The following is a 17,504-nucleotide window of genomic DNA, read 5'->3' as shown; positions in this document are numbered from 1 at the left end:
ATCCTAGGTGGTGGAGCCGCAATCCTCTCAATGGGGAGGAGGTAGCTCGGCATAGGTGCATGGTTGCTCGACCTAGGCAAAATAGGAGGAAGGTCCCAACAAGGGAGGGTGAATGTAGTGCTCTCCTTTGTGAACCAGTCAATGCTTCCCAAATCATTATACTTGCACCATTTGTGATGCCTAAAGATAGCCTTCTCATCAAGCAAAGTATCTCCGGGTAGAGCTACATACCTCTCATCATCATTAAACCCCGGACATAAAATATTGGCCATCCTAGTCAGAAGACCACCCATCATAATTCCCTTTGACTTTGTCGCACCCCGTGCTAGATTTTGAAACCGGACAAGTAATTCAAGTGCGGGATTAAAGTTGTACTTTGGCAAGCCTTGGACATTCAAATATGACTCAATAAAAGTCATGTCAAGTTGACTCGTACTTCCCGTGTCACTCCTACCATGAATAGTCCCCGCTATAAATTGATGCCACACTCTAATAACCGGATGATGAATGTAAAAGGCATTACACCTTTTAAAACCATTTAATTCCAACCCGGTGATCGCTCTCCACAAGTGTGACTCCGTGAACCCCACGGGTTTCTCAAGGTCGGTCTCGGGTATCGCTAGTCCAAAAATTTCACCAAAGGTACCCAAATGTATTTGATGGGTCTCATTACACAACCTAAATTCCAAAGACACCCCATATCTATCTCCTTCAAAGACTTTAATTTGAGACTACACAAGAATTCCAAGGTGAGGCTAAGATAAGTTTCCTCATGCATATTAAATAAAGTCTCAAGACCCATTCCTCTAAATAAGGACTCGGCTTGTCCTTCAATACCAAGTTTATCCAAAATTTGACGACAAATGAAACGAGTAGGCTCGAATTCCTTACCAAGTAGTTTCAAAAATCGCCTCCTATGCTCATTTTTGATGAATACTACCTCTGAGAAATCATCAAGTTGCTCAATCTCCAGTACTAGCTCCTCTTCTTGCATTTGGAATTCCGGTGGAGCATTAGAATTGCTTTCTTTTCTCCTCTTTGATCCCTTAGTAGTAGTAGTCTTACTCTTGCCCGAAAAACTCATTGTTGTAGTCTTAAAATCCACCAAGTATCACTACCCAAAAATGCTTCAAATCTCCACAAATAAGAGCCAAACAACCTTAAAAATGCCTTATTAGAACACTAGAAGCAATGTAGTGAAGCTAGAAGGCAAAAATCAAACCCAAAATACAATTTGTAGCTCACGGATTTTTGGAGCTCCAATTTTTAAAGTGATGAAAATGGGTGATTTTGAGTATGTAGAAGGTTGGAAAGTTGGTTTTTATTGTGTAGAAATGGATTAGAATGATTTTTAAAGTAATTTGATGGTGATTTGGTTGGATTTGAGGGTTATTTGAGTGAGTTTTGTGAGTTGGGGTTGAGCTTGAAGGTAGAAGATGAAGATGGTAGGTGAGATTTGAGTGTAGAGCAAATCTGTGGCTGAAACAATGAGCAAACACGGGTTATAAGCTGAACACGGGTGGGTTGGAAGTATTCTGCCCGTGATCCTGAGCAAAATCTGCAAACTGGAGCTGAACCCGCTCGGGATAAGAATGACCCGCTCGGGTTGGCAGTGGACACGCTCGGGTTAAGCTGAACCCGCTCTGGTTGAGAGCTGAGACGAGCGTTTTCTTCAGAATCTGCGCAGATTCTTGGGCAGGAACTTTTTTTGCTTTTTCTTGTCTTTCAACCCGCGCGGATTGGACTCGGGATGAGCATATTTCGAGAAATTTCGACCCAACACCTTTTTAATGATAACAAAGTTGCTCACAAGCCCAAATTCTCCATTTTCTTCATTTCTTTACATTTTCCATTTTCTCATTTTCATTAATTTCCTTCAAAAAGCTCAATTAAAATATGAGATCCCTCCCTTTCATCTCTCATGCAATTTATTAAATGAATGAATGAATGCAAAATTACACTAAATGCATATATATATATAAATTAATGGTTATTGAGGAACTCCATCAAACCAAGGATTGTAAATAAACAATTTCATAGAAAATTATCACTAGCATTCAAAGCACGTAGAAGTCGGTCAAATTCTTGGGAGTGAGATATAAATAGGCATGCATAAAAACACAAGATTATACAATTGAAAAATGCCCAAGTAAAAGACAGAACAAGCATGTGAAAAATACTATGACAAAAACCATAACAGATGTGATGGATGGTAGGAACATGAAATGGGTAGTTGGTTAGCAATTCACTCAACTCTTCCTCCAAATAGTCAAAATCACCACATTCAATGCAAGTACTCTCATTATCATCTAAGGTGATTTCAAGGGTGTCTATTTGGGGTTCCCAAATGTTCTCATATTCTTCATCCCAACAAGGACCATTATCAAAGGGGTTGTCATAACAAGGCTCACCAAGTTCAACACAATTGTCTCCCTCTAATTTGTCATCCTCAAAGGGTGAGTTTTCACTCAAGCTCTCATCCATCTCACTCTAAACTTGCCCATTGACATCAAATTCCATGGAATTTGGGTTCATTGATACACAAGAAGAGTAAGGTGACGGTATCCAAGCATTGGTTTCACAATCAAGAATGTACTTCTCCTCATCATCACTCTCTTCATCTAGCACTCCATCTTCCCAAGGAGAGGCAAATTTGTGGGTATAGTAGGTTGGCTCAAGGTTATAGGAAGGTGTCTCATCCTCACAAATCTCATTTTTATAGTTTTCCTCAATGAATTTTTAAAATGTGGCTTTTATCGCTTCCATACCTTCCTTGGCACTCTAAAAAATGTCATGTACAATTTGCTTAAGACATTGGGTGGTCATGAACTCAACAAATTCCCAAAATTCCTCACAACTCATCTCACATATCCTACCACCACCCAAGTGAAATGCCAAGTTGCGGGTTTCAAGGTTCATGCCATTATAAACAACACAACATGCTTCATAATTTGAAAGAGTAAAACCATGATGCCAAGCATGAGTCATATAATCTTCAAATCTTGCAATATATTTATCAAATAACTCATTTTCATATTGCCAAAAAGTGAATGTAGACATGTTAAACATTTGAAATAATGCAAGTACAAGAATTAAAATTCGCAAGGAACCAAGATCCCTCAAGAAGAAGCACAACTAAAACTAGACAAAAGAACGATTCAAATACACAACACGGTCCCCGGCAACGGCGCCATTTTGATGAGAGTGTCATTGGGGCTCTCAATCTAACACATTTATATTTCTCAACGAACAACTAGTTAGTGGTTAAATCGAGGTCAATCCATGGGACGGGGGTACTCAAATTGTTCAATCTAATTATGGTTGTGCTTGGGGTTGTCACAATTGTAATGAGTTGATGATTCTAATCTAAGGAAAGCAATGGAAAGTAAACAAGCAACAAAAGGGAAGATGTAAATAAATGACTAAAAGTGCTAGGATATCATGGGTTCATAGGGGAATCATGAGAGTTGATCATACAAACATGTTCTCAATTATATAGCAAGCAATTATTGTTGTGATGGGATCGAGTTAGTGTATATCTTACAATCCCTAAGAAGGTTTGGGTCCCGGAGCCGAATCGATGAGATTGTACAACACCTACAAATCGACTTAATCCTTCCTATTCAACTATATGCATGGTCTAATGAGGTTCGAGTTGATTTATGTCTTACAAGCCTCATTGAAAAGATAAGTGACGGGTAAAAAAATGTAAGGATTCATAGGCTCGCATTTCATGAAACATAACATGTGCATAAGTTGAAATCACAACAAGCAAGCAAATAAATTATGTGAACATATTAGATTAAGCATGAATCATTCCCCATGTTGGTTTTCCTTAATTACCCATTAATCCTAGCTAGAATACTACTCACTCATTATCAAGTTCAACATGCTAATAAAGTTGTCAATCATATTAACAAAGCAAAACATGATGAATAAATGAAAGTAATTAACAATAATTAAACAAGGATAAAGAGAATTATACCTATGAAGACGATTCCAAAATAATAAGTAAAGAATAAAAGAAGAAAACTTGATTGATTGATGGAAGAGTTGTCAATTCTCCAATAATAACCCAATAATCTTCAATTACCCAATAATAAACTTGAATTACTCAATAATAAAGTTGAACAATAATTAAGGAAAGATTAGTATTTAATTTTGTGGAATAATTGAGATTAATCTATTCTAATCCACTCCTAATGAAAGCTTAATCTAATCTAAGGAAGGATGATCTTTTGATTATTACAAATGGAGTATATATAGTGGTACATCATTAGGTTAAGCAAGGGTAGATTAGTAAATAGCATTGATAAGTGTTTGAGTAGGGAAATGCTCCTCTCCAAGGAGATGCGCAGATCACGTAGCAAGGAAAAGCTTTCTGTCAAGCAATCCGCTCGTCCCGAGCTAAAAACGAGCATCCTAAGCCTCAACCCGAGCGGGTTGAATTTGTCCCGAGCGGGTTGATCTGTATCCTGCTCTACTTGATCTTGACCCGCACGGGTTGGGCTGCTGTTCCCTTTTTTCTGGCTTTTGAGCCAATGATCCTTCTATATAAACTTTTATTCTTCATTCTTGGTCATCATTCTTGCCTCCTCTTCATACTAGTCCATCCAATATCGTCAAAAAGCTTCTAAATATGCACGGGACACGGGAATTCCGCCTCATTATCTTCTTTCCTACAAAACATATGAAATGCACTAGGAAAGTAAAATAGGAAGGAATTGACGGATAAAATGGCCATGAAATGTTATAATAGTATGCAAAATAGGTTCAATTAGAGGACTAAATGTGCTCAAATATGAGTCACATCAGTTATTTATATTTCCTTTAGCATTTCAATATTGTATAACAATTTCCATTCAAGCATTTGTTCTTCAATTCCAACTTTCATTTCCAATTATTAAGGTAATTCTATTTCTTGTATTATTCTATTATCTCCCTTGTCATTTTCATTATCAATTAGTTATTATGATCACTTTATCATTTGTCATTAGTTTAATTTACATTATGCAAGTGTAGTTAAATTTGTCTAGGGAATAAGGGAAGCCATGCACAAATAGTTTTTGCAATTGTTGAATTAGGATATTATAGTAATCGATTAAATGTTTCTATTACATGTTTGCTTTATTTTGTTAATCTTTGATAAATGATCACTATCTTAGATTGAATTTGTTAATTCACTTTTATAAGTCGAGAGGCACGAAATTGAATTAGACTAAGCATGTTTTAGTAGATGACCTAGTCATAACGAGAGTTCGCTAGGACCCGATCTATGGTTGACAATAAGGCGGAGAGGTGGTTGTCTTTAAGCCTAAAACAATTAACGATTTCATCAACTCCTATGTTTAACTTGAGCATTTACATAATTTGCATGTGTGACTCGACCTCCCTACACTCTTCCTTTATTGTTATTGTTTAAAAACCCAATCATATAATCAATCGATAACCTGTTAGAAATCTATATCTCAAAATACTCAACATATTCTTATATGTTCCATTTAGTTTAGTCATAAAATTAATTAGATCTTATGCATGCAAACATAAGTAAATATTAAGGAAAAATCATCATTCTTACATTGATATTTCGGATCAAAAGGGCACAAGTAAGATCTCCTTCTTACTTGTTCTTGAGCATTCCTAAAATGGAAGAACAAAGGATTCAAGTATAGAATCCCTCCCAAGGAATAATACCCAAGGTAACCTCTTAATAAAATTAATATTATTGATACTAGAACAAAATTAATTTGAATAAAATTGACCCAAAATATTGTTTTGGTCTCTTAATTTTCGGTTAAGAGAAAGGGAGAAGGAGGAAGAATTTTTATCTCTCTAAAACTCTATTTTTAGATGGTAGAATGAATGAATATTACTCTAACTATTAAAGTAGTGTATTAGGTAAATTATAGAGAAAAAAACCCATGATTTTCTCTATGACAAAACCGGGTAGGGGGAGGGGTGGTGATGGCCAATGCATGAGCAAGGTGTTCTTCACAAGAGGCACTAGGTATGCATGGCTAGGTTTAGGAAAAATGATTATGTTTTCCACTTAATTAATCAACATAATATTTTTCCTAATACTCCCACTAATTCGTTCCATTTAAGATATAATGGATTCCATTTTATCTTTGTCAATTTGTCACATGTCACAAGTCATGTAAAATTTTTTTGGGAAAATGTAAGTTCTCATTAAAATAATCAATAGTCCCATACAACCATACTTCGAGCCTTACTTGAACCAGACTCAATTACAACTTATATGCTCTACCCATGCTAATACAGATGCATTTTTAGTACGAATGCTACATTGTGATAAACGATTTTGAACATCACACTTCACCCTTGCTGCAATAACCTGAGGTCTAAACACATATCCCGCTATCCTGCTACAATTCCTGCTATACCAAATATGGTACATCAGGCTAGCTAGAATCATGGCAATAATTTTCTTTTTACAAGCAGAGGCTTGTCTCCAATCAGTCCACCACCTGATAATCTGCTGCATAGGAAGTCTGTGACAGCACCATGCAGAGACCATATCACTACAATGCCTGCTAAATGTACATTCAAGAAACAAATGGTTCAAACTTTCCTCCTGCAATCCACATAAGAAGCACTTGTTTTCAGAAATGATGTGCATCCCGATAAGCTCCGTCTGTGTCGAAGCTTCGATGAGCAATTAACCAAACAACAAAAGCTTGTCTAGGAATCAACCACTTATTCAAAGATCCAAGGGTACCATGGCACCAGATTCCCATCCGGTTTAATCCATTGATACCCTGCTTTGATTGTATACTGCTCCAAACCAGATAAAGAAAGAAAAAGAGGTTTCATAATATGCTTGACCTGACAAATTTTACGCCAAGCCCAGCTGCTGCCACTACCAGGTTCATAGTCCATCCAATTACTGTTTTTGATGTAAATAGAGTGAACCCACCGCACCCATAAATGGTCAGCTTTTTGAGCCACCCACCACACATATTTCCCTACAGCTGCAACATTCCAACAGTGGAGATGTTTAAAACCTAAACTCCCCTGTTTGATGGGTTTACAAGCATTCTCCCATGAAACAAGTGCAGGGCTTTCTTTTGATTCACTGCCATGCCACAGGTAAGATCTACAAAATGCTTCAATTTTGGATATCACAGTCTTTGGGAGGATAAAAATCCTGGCCCGGTAGCTATGAAGGGTGCTCAACACAGATCGAATCAAGACAGTCCTCCCAAAGATAGGAGAGCTTCCTAGAGCCAAGCCCTCGAATTCGATCCACAACATTGTCCACTAGCTTTGTTACACCATCACGGATAAACGTTTTGGTGAGACAGTGACCCCAAGATAAGTGAATGGGACTTGTCCTCTCTTCATCTCGGTGATATTCTCCAAGTCCCCCGAGAGCCCGATTTGTCAACTCCATTACAAAGACAAGCTAGATTTACCTTTATTCATCACTAGCCCCGTAGTCTTAGAGAACATTAAGAAAGCTTTAATCATCAATCCCACAGAATCCCTGTCAGCTTTGCAGAAGAGGATAAGATCATCTGTAAAGCAAAGGTGAGAAAGCTTTACCCTCTGGCAGAGGGGGTGGAATTTGAACCTGGTATGCTTTTGCACCACCATAAGCACCCTACTCAAGTACTCAAGGCACACAGTGAACAGGAGGGGGGAGAGAGGGTCCCCCTGCCTGAGTCCCCTTCTACCTCTGAAAAACCCAAAAGACTCCCCATTCAAAGATAAAGAGTAAGTCATGTAAAATTGTTATGCATTTTTAACATATTAAAAATCAACGCATTAATAAAAATACGTCATATACAAAATCGACTTAGTAATTCATAATTACTTGTACCAAAATAATTTACCAATTATAAATCACAACATCTTGTATTTATAATAAATTATTCATTCAGTTCAATTGCTTCCGTAAACAATAATTTCATCTAAGCAATAAAACAATTCGATTACTTAGACCGTATCTCATTTAATCAAATTACAATGAGACACGTAAATATTACTTCCAAATTCGTCCGTCAATTTCAAGTAATTTAATTAACCCGTATCGTCATACGATCAATTAAATAATCAATTAAGAGTGTTACCCTTTAGGTATGACCTAAGGGGATCAACTGATCACCACCGTCGCACGACAGTAATGTCAAACTCTAGTCAGCCAATCATTACCGATATGTGTGGACCAGTTGACAGTAAAATATTACTTCCCAATTGTATTCTTAAAATGAGACTTAAACATGTGATCATCATGATCGACAGTTGTGATCGCATTATTGTCGGAGGACTTATATTCCAACAATCTCCCACTTGTCCTCGACAAGTGTGCGTCATTAATTCTCTTGTCCTATTACTATCTCCCACTCAATGCAAGGTGTCTTTCAGGTCGTACTTGCAAGTGATCATATCGAGAGTGGTTTCCTCGATCTGGAGAATAACTGATTGACCGGATTTATCTACCATAGATATCTTCCGAGCGTGGCCACGCATTTCCTGTTCATTACTCCTCGAGTGGCCCTGAGATATTGTTGTAACCCTGACAAGGGGTGGACAATTCCTATCGCACTTATTCCCTTCGACTAGCCACAACCATCATAACCCAAAATATGCCCATTTGACCCCATTTACGAAGGTCGTAGTAACACAAATCAAAGTTAATCTGAAACTGTGCCATCTTAGGCGAACAGTCTTTGGTCAAAAGAATCGACTCATTATAATACTATAGTAGCTCTCGCCACGACCAGGCTATATAAATTTGCCAGAACTCTATAAGCGGTCATAAGGCCCGACAAGGTGTTCCTAACAGTCTGCCTATGTGATCTACTAGTCATCACACATGACTCCATGACACTTGAACTTGCCATCAATCGCATCACATTCTAGTCACTTCGAGACGTCACCTCATGTAAGTAACTATGGGCGAATACAATGCTAATCCGTGTTCACTTTGACGAGGTTCAATTATCTCTACAACCCGTTTGGATGTAACAAAGTATAAGGTGAGTTAATAATAACTCAAATGACAAATGTCGACATCACATTCGGGTATTCAATACCGTATTACAACCTTGTGATGCATATCGTATGTGTGTAAACACTAGTCGATTGCAATAGAAGTTTAACATACCATGTGTCCATGTGTTCAAACTTCTTTTATCGCATTTTTCTTTATATTCATGTTGTCTCTCATAGCATGAACCTTACCAAGTACACACACACACACACACACACACACACACACACACACACACACACACACACATATATATATATATATATATATATATATATATATAGGTTCCCAACCTCGGTTTGGGTTCTTTATCTTGAAAGAACTTTCTGGTTGTTTATCACACAACCAACGAATTTGTGGGGGATGATATGACTTGCACTGGTCAAGTACTCCACCCACTCACAATGCACTAGGTATATGTTTTGTAGAGTCTTGCAACAATTGTCAAGATGATTAGCCTAGCACTTCTCACAAGTCCTAGCATATTAGAAAATATTAGTTTTGAGTAACTTCTTACTTCAACTAAGTATCTTTCCAAACTTCTTATTTCTCCTTTTAGCTTGAAAAGCTTAGGATTTTCATAAATCCTTACGCGTGTTCGAACTTTAATATGTGCAACCTCTTGACACATAACAGAGTGTTCTGTCCAATACTGAAATCGCTCATCGGTTCTCCTCGAGAATACATGACGATTCTTCTATGGCTTGCCAATGATTCATCATGCTCTTATGCATATGATTCATTATTGGACATGTGCATGATTATTCTAATGGCGGAAACATTAGTAACTAATAATCATGTGATCAACCATTCTTAGGTTCAATGAACGACCATGACTGCTAATGGCAATTCCATTTTACATTGACATGAATAACCTAAGTTTCTCGTTGATTCGATGTGTATATCTCAATACCTATCCAACATCTCATGATGTGATTGGATTCATCATAGTCCATTTTCATCTAGAATTGAAAACTCAAATACTTCTTTATGAAAGAAAGTATTAGCTCGTCATTCTCAATGAGTAATGAGTTATAAACTTTTTCAAGATGATTGCTCCCACTAAATTCCATGTCTTCACATGATAATTTCCAACTCCCACTTAATTCCACATGTTTCGCAATTGACTACTCAATCGAAGCATTTCAAGAATTGAAATATATTTTGCTTTGCTAAGTTATTAAGATAAAACCATATATGCTCCCAGCATATCCTTTCAAAATACCTATTTTGAAAAGGTTTCATATCTTAAACTTTATGGAAAGAGATTTTAATCTCTAACTCATTCATTTTATAATGATGCATAGCAATGTCATTATTTAAATGTGAATAACATTTAATATACGTCCTTCTCAAATTACCCTTTTCTGGAAGGAGGTTTAACCATTTCATTGTCATAATGAGGTTAAGTAATGACACTAGCATGGTTAACAATTAATTTAGCTCTTGTGGATATCGGCATATCATTCTTTGCAACTTTTAGTTATAAATCCCATTTATTTTCTAGGATGCAACTTTGTTTCATTTAGGCTCTTAAGTAAATATCAATATTTGAAACTATTGGTCAAAGGTCGCTCATAAAATAGCCAAATCTCTTGTTAAGACTTTACATTAGTCATTCTTCTTCCAAAACTTTCTTTTGGTCTCCTCGTGTAGTAATCTTGAGAACATATTCTTTTGATTACTTCACTTGGTCTCTTTTGTCATGTAGATTTCATCTATTCGAGACCACAGATCTCATCTATTCGTGTATACTATCTGTATAGGTATACAAATCATTCTTTCTTGCGTAGATCTCATTTACACAAGTACACAAATTTTGCTTGTTGTTCTTTGTGTCTTCATTTTCTCCCACTCTATCTTTAGAATGAAAATACTAGAGATTCAAAGATAGTATATGAGACACAAATAATGATTTTTTGAAGTATAAGGAGGACTATCTCATAGGTTGACTAATTGTTTTAGATTTGATAAGTGTACTTGGTGATTGACATTCCTTTAAGAGAGTTCATCAACTCAATATCACTTTATAATTGATCATACACAAGCCTTAAGCTTGTGGACATATAATGAATCCCATCATTATAGTTGTCCATTAGATCACTTTAAGTGAATGATCATATGTTTCTATGAGCAAGCTGTTAGAAATCAATATCTCATTTATAACATATTCATATATGTTTCATTTTAATTTAGTCATAAAATTAAAACTAGATCTTATGCATGCAAACTAAAATAAATAAGTGAAGAAATCATTTTCTCGCCATATGAATTTCGGTCAAATGGGCACCAACAAGATCTCCTTCTTGTTAGTTCTTGAGCTTTCCATATTGGATGAACATACATGACCTCAAAATAGAAGCCCTCCAATTAGTTGCACCCAAGACTATCCCTCAAACCCACAAACTAATATGTACTAGATATTTATATTGTGGTTTACCTTAAAATTGATTACTAACACTCATATATTACATTAATAATTTTAGTAATCTTTCATGAACAATTTGGATTAAAATCTCATCTTTTTGATGACGATTAAAGAGAGAGAAGAGAGGAAAAATACATGAACTTTTGCATGTGATATTAGAATGAATACAAGTGAAAATTAAGAGAATAAAATTCACCCATAAGCCTCACAAAACCGGTTGGCATCTATCATTATAGTCCATAATTATTTTTCTTTTTGTCTTCACAAGACAAATAGGTGTAAGGCTTTTTTATGGTCATGTCACTATCAAGTGTCATAGACAAACGAATAAGACAAATGAATAAGACCAAAACCCACTAAAACACCCACCTAATTTCGGTTTACATGTTGTAATATGGAGTCCATTTTATTTTTGTCAATTGTACAATTGTATGTCATGTGACATGTGACATGTCTTATGTCATGTTTTAATTTAAAATGCATATTTAACAAATTAAATATCATTTACAAATTAAATAAATCATATTTAACAAATTGACTAGTAATATAAAATTACTTTCTCATAAAATGGTCATTTAATTACTAGTTAGTATAATTCACAATATCTTGTAATTATAACTAACCTATCATTCTCATCTCGCGTGTTTCGCAAACACCGATTAACTTTAGTAATATAACTTCTTAAATTACTAAATAAAATCTCATTTAATCACATTATAATAAGATGTCATTTTTCTCTCTTATAATAATTTGTTCAATTTTAAGGAATTAATTAATCTGTATCGGTATACAATTAATTAACCTTTTCAATTAAGGGAATCGTCTTTTAGGTGTGACCTCAAGGATCAACTGGTCACCACCGTCGCACGCAAGAATGTCAAACTCTAGCCAGCCAATCATTACCGATATGTGTGGACCAGTTGACTATATATATTATGTATCATCCCTTCCGTATTCTTGTAATGAGATTTAATAATGATATTTAAATCATGTGATCGCACTATTGTTGAGGACACATTTCCCAACAATCTCCCACTTGTCCTCGACAGGTGTGCGTCACCAATTCTCTTGTCCTATTACTATCTCCCACTCAATGCAAGGTGTCTTTCGGGTCGTACTTGCAAGTGATCATATCGAGAGTGGTTTCCTCGATCTGGAGAATAACTGATTGACCGGATTTATCTATCATAGATACCTTCCGAGCGTGGCCACGCATTTCCAGTTCATTACTACTCGAGTGGTCCTGAGATATTGTTTTAACCCTGACAAGGAGGTGGACAATTCCTATCGCACTTATTCCCTTCGACTAGCCACATCCATCATAACCCAAAATATGCCCATTTGACCCCATTTACGAAGGTCGTAGTAACACAAATCAAAGTTAATCTGAAACTATGCCATCTTAGGCGAACAGTCTTTAGTCAAAAGAATCGACTCATTAGAATACTATAGTAGCTCTCGCCACGACCAGGCTATATAAATTTGTCAGAACTCTATAAGCGGTCACTGCCCGACAAAGTGTTCCCAACAGTCTGCCTATGTGATCGACTAGTCATCTCACATGGATCTATGGCACTTGAACTTGCCATCAATCGCATCACACTCTAGTCACTTCGAGACGTCACCTCATACAAGTGACTATGGGCTAATACTATGTTAATCCGGGTTCACTTTAACGGGGTTCAACGTTGTCTCTACAACCCGTTTGGATGTAACAAAGTATAATAAAAGAGTTTTAAAGTAAAACTCGAACGACAAATGCGATTATCACATATGAATAGTCAATGCCTGATTACTATTTCATGTTCTATAATCTAATTTGATCTTGTACGTAGTTGTTCATTTCAATTCAATTGAAATGACATGACTCATCATGTTTAGCCTTTGAGAAGGCTTTGGTTAGTAGGTTTTATCAATTTCTTGTTCCTTACTCAACCTTACTACATACTCGTTTTCCTGTGTAATGTATACATTTGCATTACAAAACTTTCTGAGTACGTGTCGAGATCCAATCAAGACATAGGCCCTTTAGCCTAAGAATAGATCCCACTTTGTTTTCACGATTAATGCGGGACTCATCCTTCTTGCACATCTCATGATTGCAAGTGTACTCAATTTCCGTTATAAATATCTCTCATTGTTCTTTATTGCCTAGAATGATTCTAGAAAATCTACTTCTTATTTAACATTGCCACAATGGTATCTTAACCATCCTAATGTGTTTTGATTATGGTTTTGTCGGAAACCATGCGCAATCTCAATTGTCAATTGTCACTTGTGTAACACCCTTACACAAAATTGCATCATAAACACTTTGCTTTACTTCCTTAATGCTTCTGCAAGCACTTAAGGGTATTCTTTATGGCTTACTTGATAAAGATTACTTAATTTTGATTTCGAAAACAATTCATCATACTCAAAGTATATGAAGTGTTATACATCATTACTCATTTAATTGATCCGGCAGCGGAAGCAAATGAAATCAATCAAATGTGTTCAATTTAATTGAACTAGTCATGAATCTTTTCAACATAAGACTTCTTATTGACGCTAATATCATGTGGATTTATCTTCATAAAACCGGATATTCAAGATGTATTATAATACTCCAAAAGTCTTAAATCATTCGCAATGATCAATATGTCATCCACATATAAGACTAATAAAAATTTTCGTAACTCCCACTAAACTCCATGTATAAACACAACTTCTCGACTTATCGAGAAAAGTTTTATAACATGATCAAAACATTGATTCCAACTCATTGATGTCCTACTTAAGATTCTCTCTTAAGTTTCACATTATCTTAGGATTGTAAGAATCTACTAAACTCAAGACATGTATTGAATACATTCCTTCTTTTGAAGAAGTGGGTTTTAGATTCACATGCTGTATGCGTATCCTCATAATGAAACACAATCCCTAAGAAGATCCAAATAGACTTAAGCATTTCAATTAGTGCAAAACCCTTTGCAACCAATATTGCTTTGAAATCTCTCTTTATTAGTGCAAAACCCTTTGTCACTAATCAAGCCCTTTTGTTTCGGATTTTCATGGCTCTAAGCCTTGTATTGAGTTGTGACTTTAACACTCTTATGTAAGTCATATGTTCATTACTTTCTAGAAGTAATCAACTTGAATCAAACAATTTCTTTTGTAAGTTATAAGCTCTTTACTTTCTTAAAAGTAGCATGAATTCATCATTTTTAACAAGTGACGAATTTAACCTCCCAGGTTTGAATTTAACCTCCTAGGTTTTGAAGAAACAATGACTAAGGTAAAATGTCTCATGTAGCCAAGAAAGACCAGTTTCTTGCGACATAACATTCTCTGTAGCATTCTTTGTGGCTCTTGAATAATTTCTCCCACTCTGTCTTCTAGAAATAAACTTGTATTTTAGGAAGACAGCTTCACGAGCCGCAAACCCGTCGTACTCGTGATAATTGAAAAGGGAAAAATGAGCATTTGTTTCTTGTGAAAACTTACAAACTATTTCGGCAACCCTTACCATTTCATATCTCATATGATTCGATTTAGTGGAAAAATAATCTAGACAAAATTGATAAAATCCACAAAAGGATCAAGTAACTCAAAGTAACTTGATTGAAGTCCAAACCATATCGAATAGCGTTGGAATTCTTTATCCAACCACACATTATTCCATAATGCGTGCTAAGAGAGATTAACTTGTGATACTATATCACATTTCCTTTGGCTTATATCAAAGTCTTCCCTTTGATAATCCCATCACGATTAAATCGTGATTCCTTGAACTCTTTGAAATTCTTCAAAGATTTATCTATTTACCTTATTAAGTGAACATATTAGCGTCAACTTAAATCGTTGGTAAAAGAAAATGATCAACCTATTTTGGATCAAAGATTTACAACCTCGATCTCCTTTTCAACCAAAAGGCACGAGACATCTTGCTTTGAATACAAGATACGCATATACCATTAACAATCTAATGGTTTCAAGAGTACTCGATAACTCTTTGCGTTCATCATTCCAAAATTTAAGGTTTAATCTTGGGTTACCAATTTGAGTCTTGCATCATCTTCATGATATATCATTCTAGTTTGGTTTAGAATATTATCACATTGATAATGGGCTAGCCATACATCAAATCGTGGTGTATAGGGTCACAAAAGTGAAACCTCTTTTGTATCTTAACAAGTTTGTATTCTTATTTAGAGTTTATGTACTTAATAGTCACAATTAAGAACAACTCCAAACCCAAAAACTAGATTTAGTGACTCTATCTCTCGACTTCATTGTTGCTAGTCGTCATATTCTAATCATCCTATGTATCAAACATAATGATGAAAACCACCACCGGTTTCTAATATTGACGATGTAGTACTAGCAAAATTTTATGTTAATCAAATAAACATTTAAAGAAGAAGGTCCAATTAGATGTCCCACAACTAACTTGTTGATTCTTCAATAATTTGGGGTAGTTTCCTTTCTCGTGTCCAACATTTAAGACAATGGAAACTTTATCGGTCGGGATTGATAGGTTTAGTATCGTCATTCTCAACAACTTTACCTTTAACATTACCTTGTATCAATTCCATTATAATCTTTACTCCTTGAACCTCGACCTCATCTTAACGGTTTAAGAGAATGCTCCCACTTATTTCAATGAGTCTTTGCTTTGAGAAGCAAAAAATGAATTCATGAAGATCACTCTTCATTTGTTCGTTTTAGTCTTAAAACTTTCATTGAAGTGGTTGCGTTATTTTGGTCAATTACGAATTCTTGACAAAACTAATTACCAAAACAATTTATCGCTTGGGGTACTTAATTCATTTAAGTACATGAAAAACAATCCATTGTAAGTAGATGTGTTAGTCTAGAATCAAAAACCTATTTGATAATAAATAACTTTAATCTATACTCTTTGCAAGAGATCCTTAGCAATGGTTAATTCGAGGTCTTTAGAAGAAAATTCAAATTTTGTCTTTAGTTACGATGTTTTAATGGAGATTTGAATCAAAAACGAAATGATATCGTATAAAATGCGGTAAAGAAATAGAACAATATGATAACGGAATAGTGGAAAACTCAACATTTATCGTTTTATTAATACTTGTAAATAACAAGTAAAGCATTTACATAGTGACCTCTACCCAACTATGATAAATGATTCCGAGATCCAAATTCATATTAACTTGGGCACGGGATAGCCGATGGAACCCTTATCAATATAACTCGGTGGACTAACTCTTTAATCGATTCTACTTTTAGAACTCTCGGTCGATAAAATTACTTTAATATTTATCTATAGCCCGGAACACATGCGACTACGGTCACGAATACTTCCGTTGAGCTCAATCCAAATTTCGAATAAATGTGTCCATGACCCAAACCCACATTAACTTGGGCACGGGATAGCCGATGAAACCCTCATCAACATGAATTCGGTGGATAGACATTTATCACCCACTTCCCCTACGTAACAAGTTTTGTACCCCGGGATGGCCGAGTGCACTCCCTCATGAAATAGGTTTTCATGGTTTCTACTTTTTGGTAAGGCTATGTCTCAATTGTTTATTTTTAGCGAGAGGTCATGTCAATTTATTATCTATCACGTTTTAAGTGAACTAAAGCGGTGAACTACGATAATTTTAATTGACACAGTCGATGAACTCGATAAAATGATAATGCATGTTTTAGTTATGGCGATTTAGCGATGCATGCGACATATAAATAAAATGCAAAGCATAAATTAAATCCTAGTATGGCCTTCCTAAAAAAAACAAAATCCAATTAACTATTACATATTCGGAAACCAACTCCATTGGTCCCTTGAACTTCGGTTGTGGCACACATCTCGAGGTAACACCGTCTTTATGTATCGCCATCTTGAAGAAATCCGTCTTTGGGAACTCCGAAATGAACAAAATTACATAATAAATTACATAATTTCCTATTATACATTTGTAACTATAATAAAATAAATCTATTAAATTACAAGACGCTGATACGAGATCACAATAAAATTACAACCGAATCGATATTCCCATACATTTCGGGTAATATCAATTAAAAACTAAG

This window comes from Silene latifolia, chromosome X (genome assembly GCF_048544455.1).
Source record: "Silene latifolia isolate original U9 population chromosome X, ASM4854445v1, whole genome shotgun sequence".
NCBI classification, from domain to species: domain Eukaryota; kingdom Viridiplantae; phylum Streptophyta; class Magnoliopsida; order Caryophyllales; family Caryophyllaceae; genus Silene; species Silene latifolia.
Note: the sequence above shows the minus strand (reverse complement) of the source record.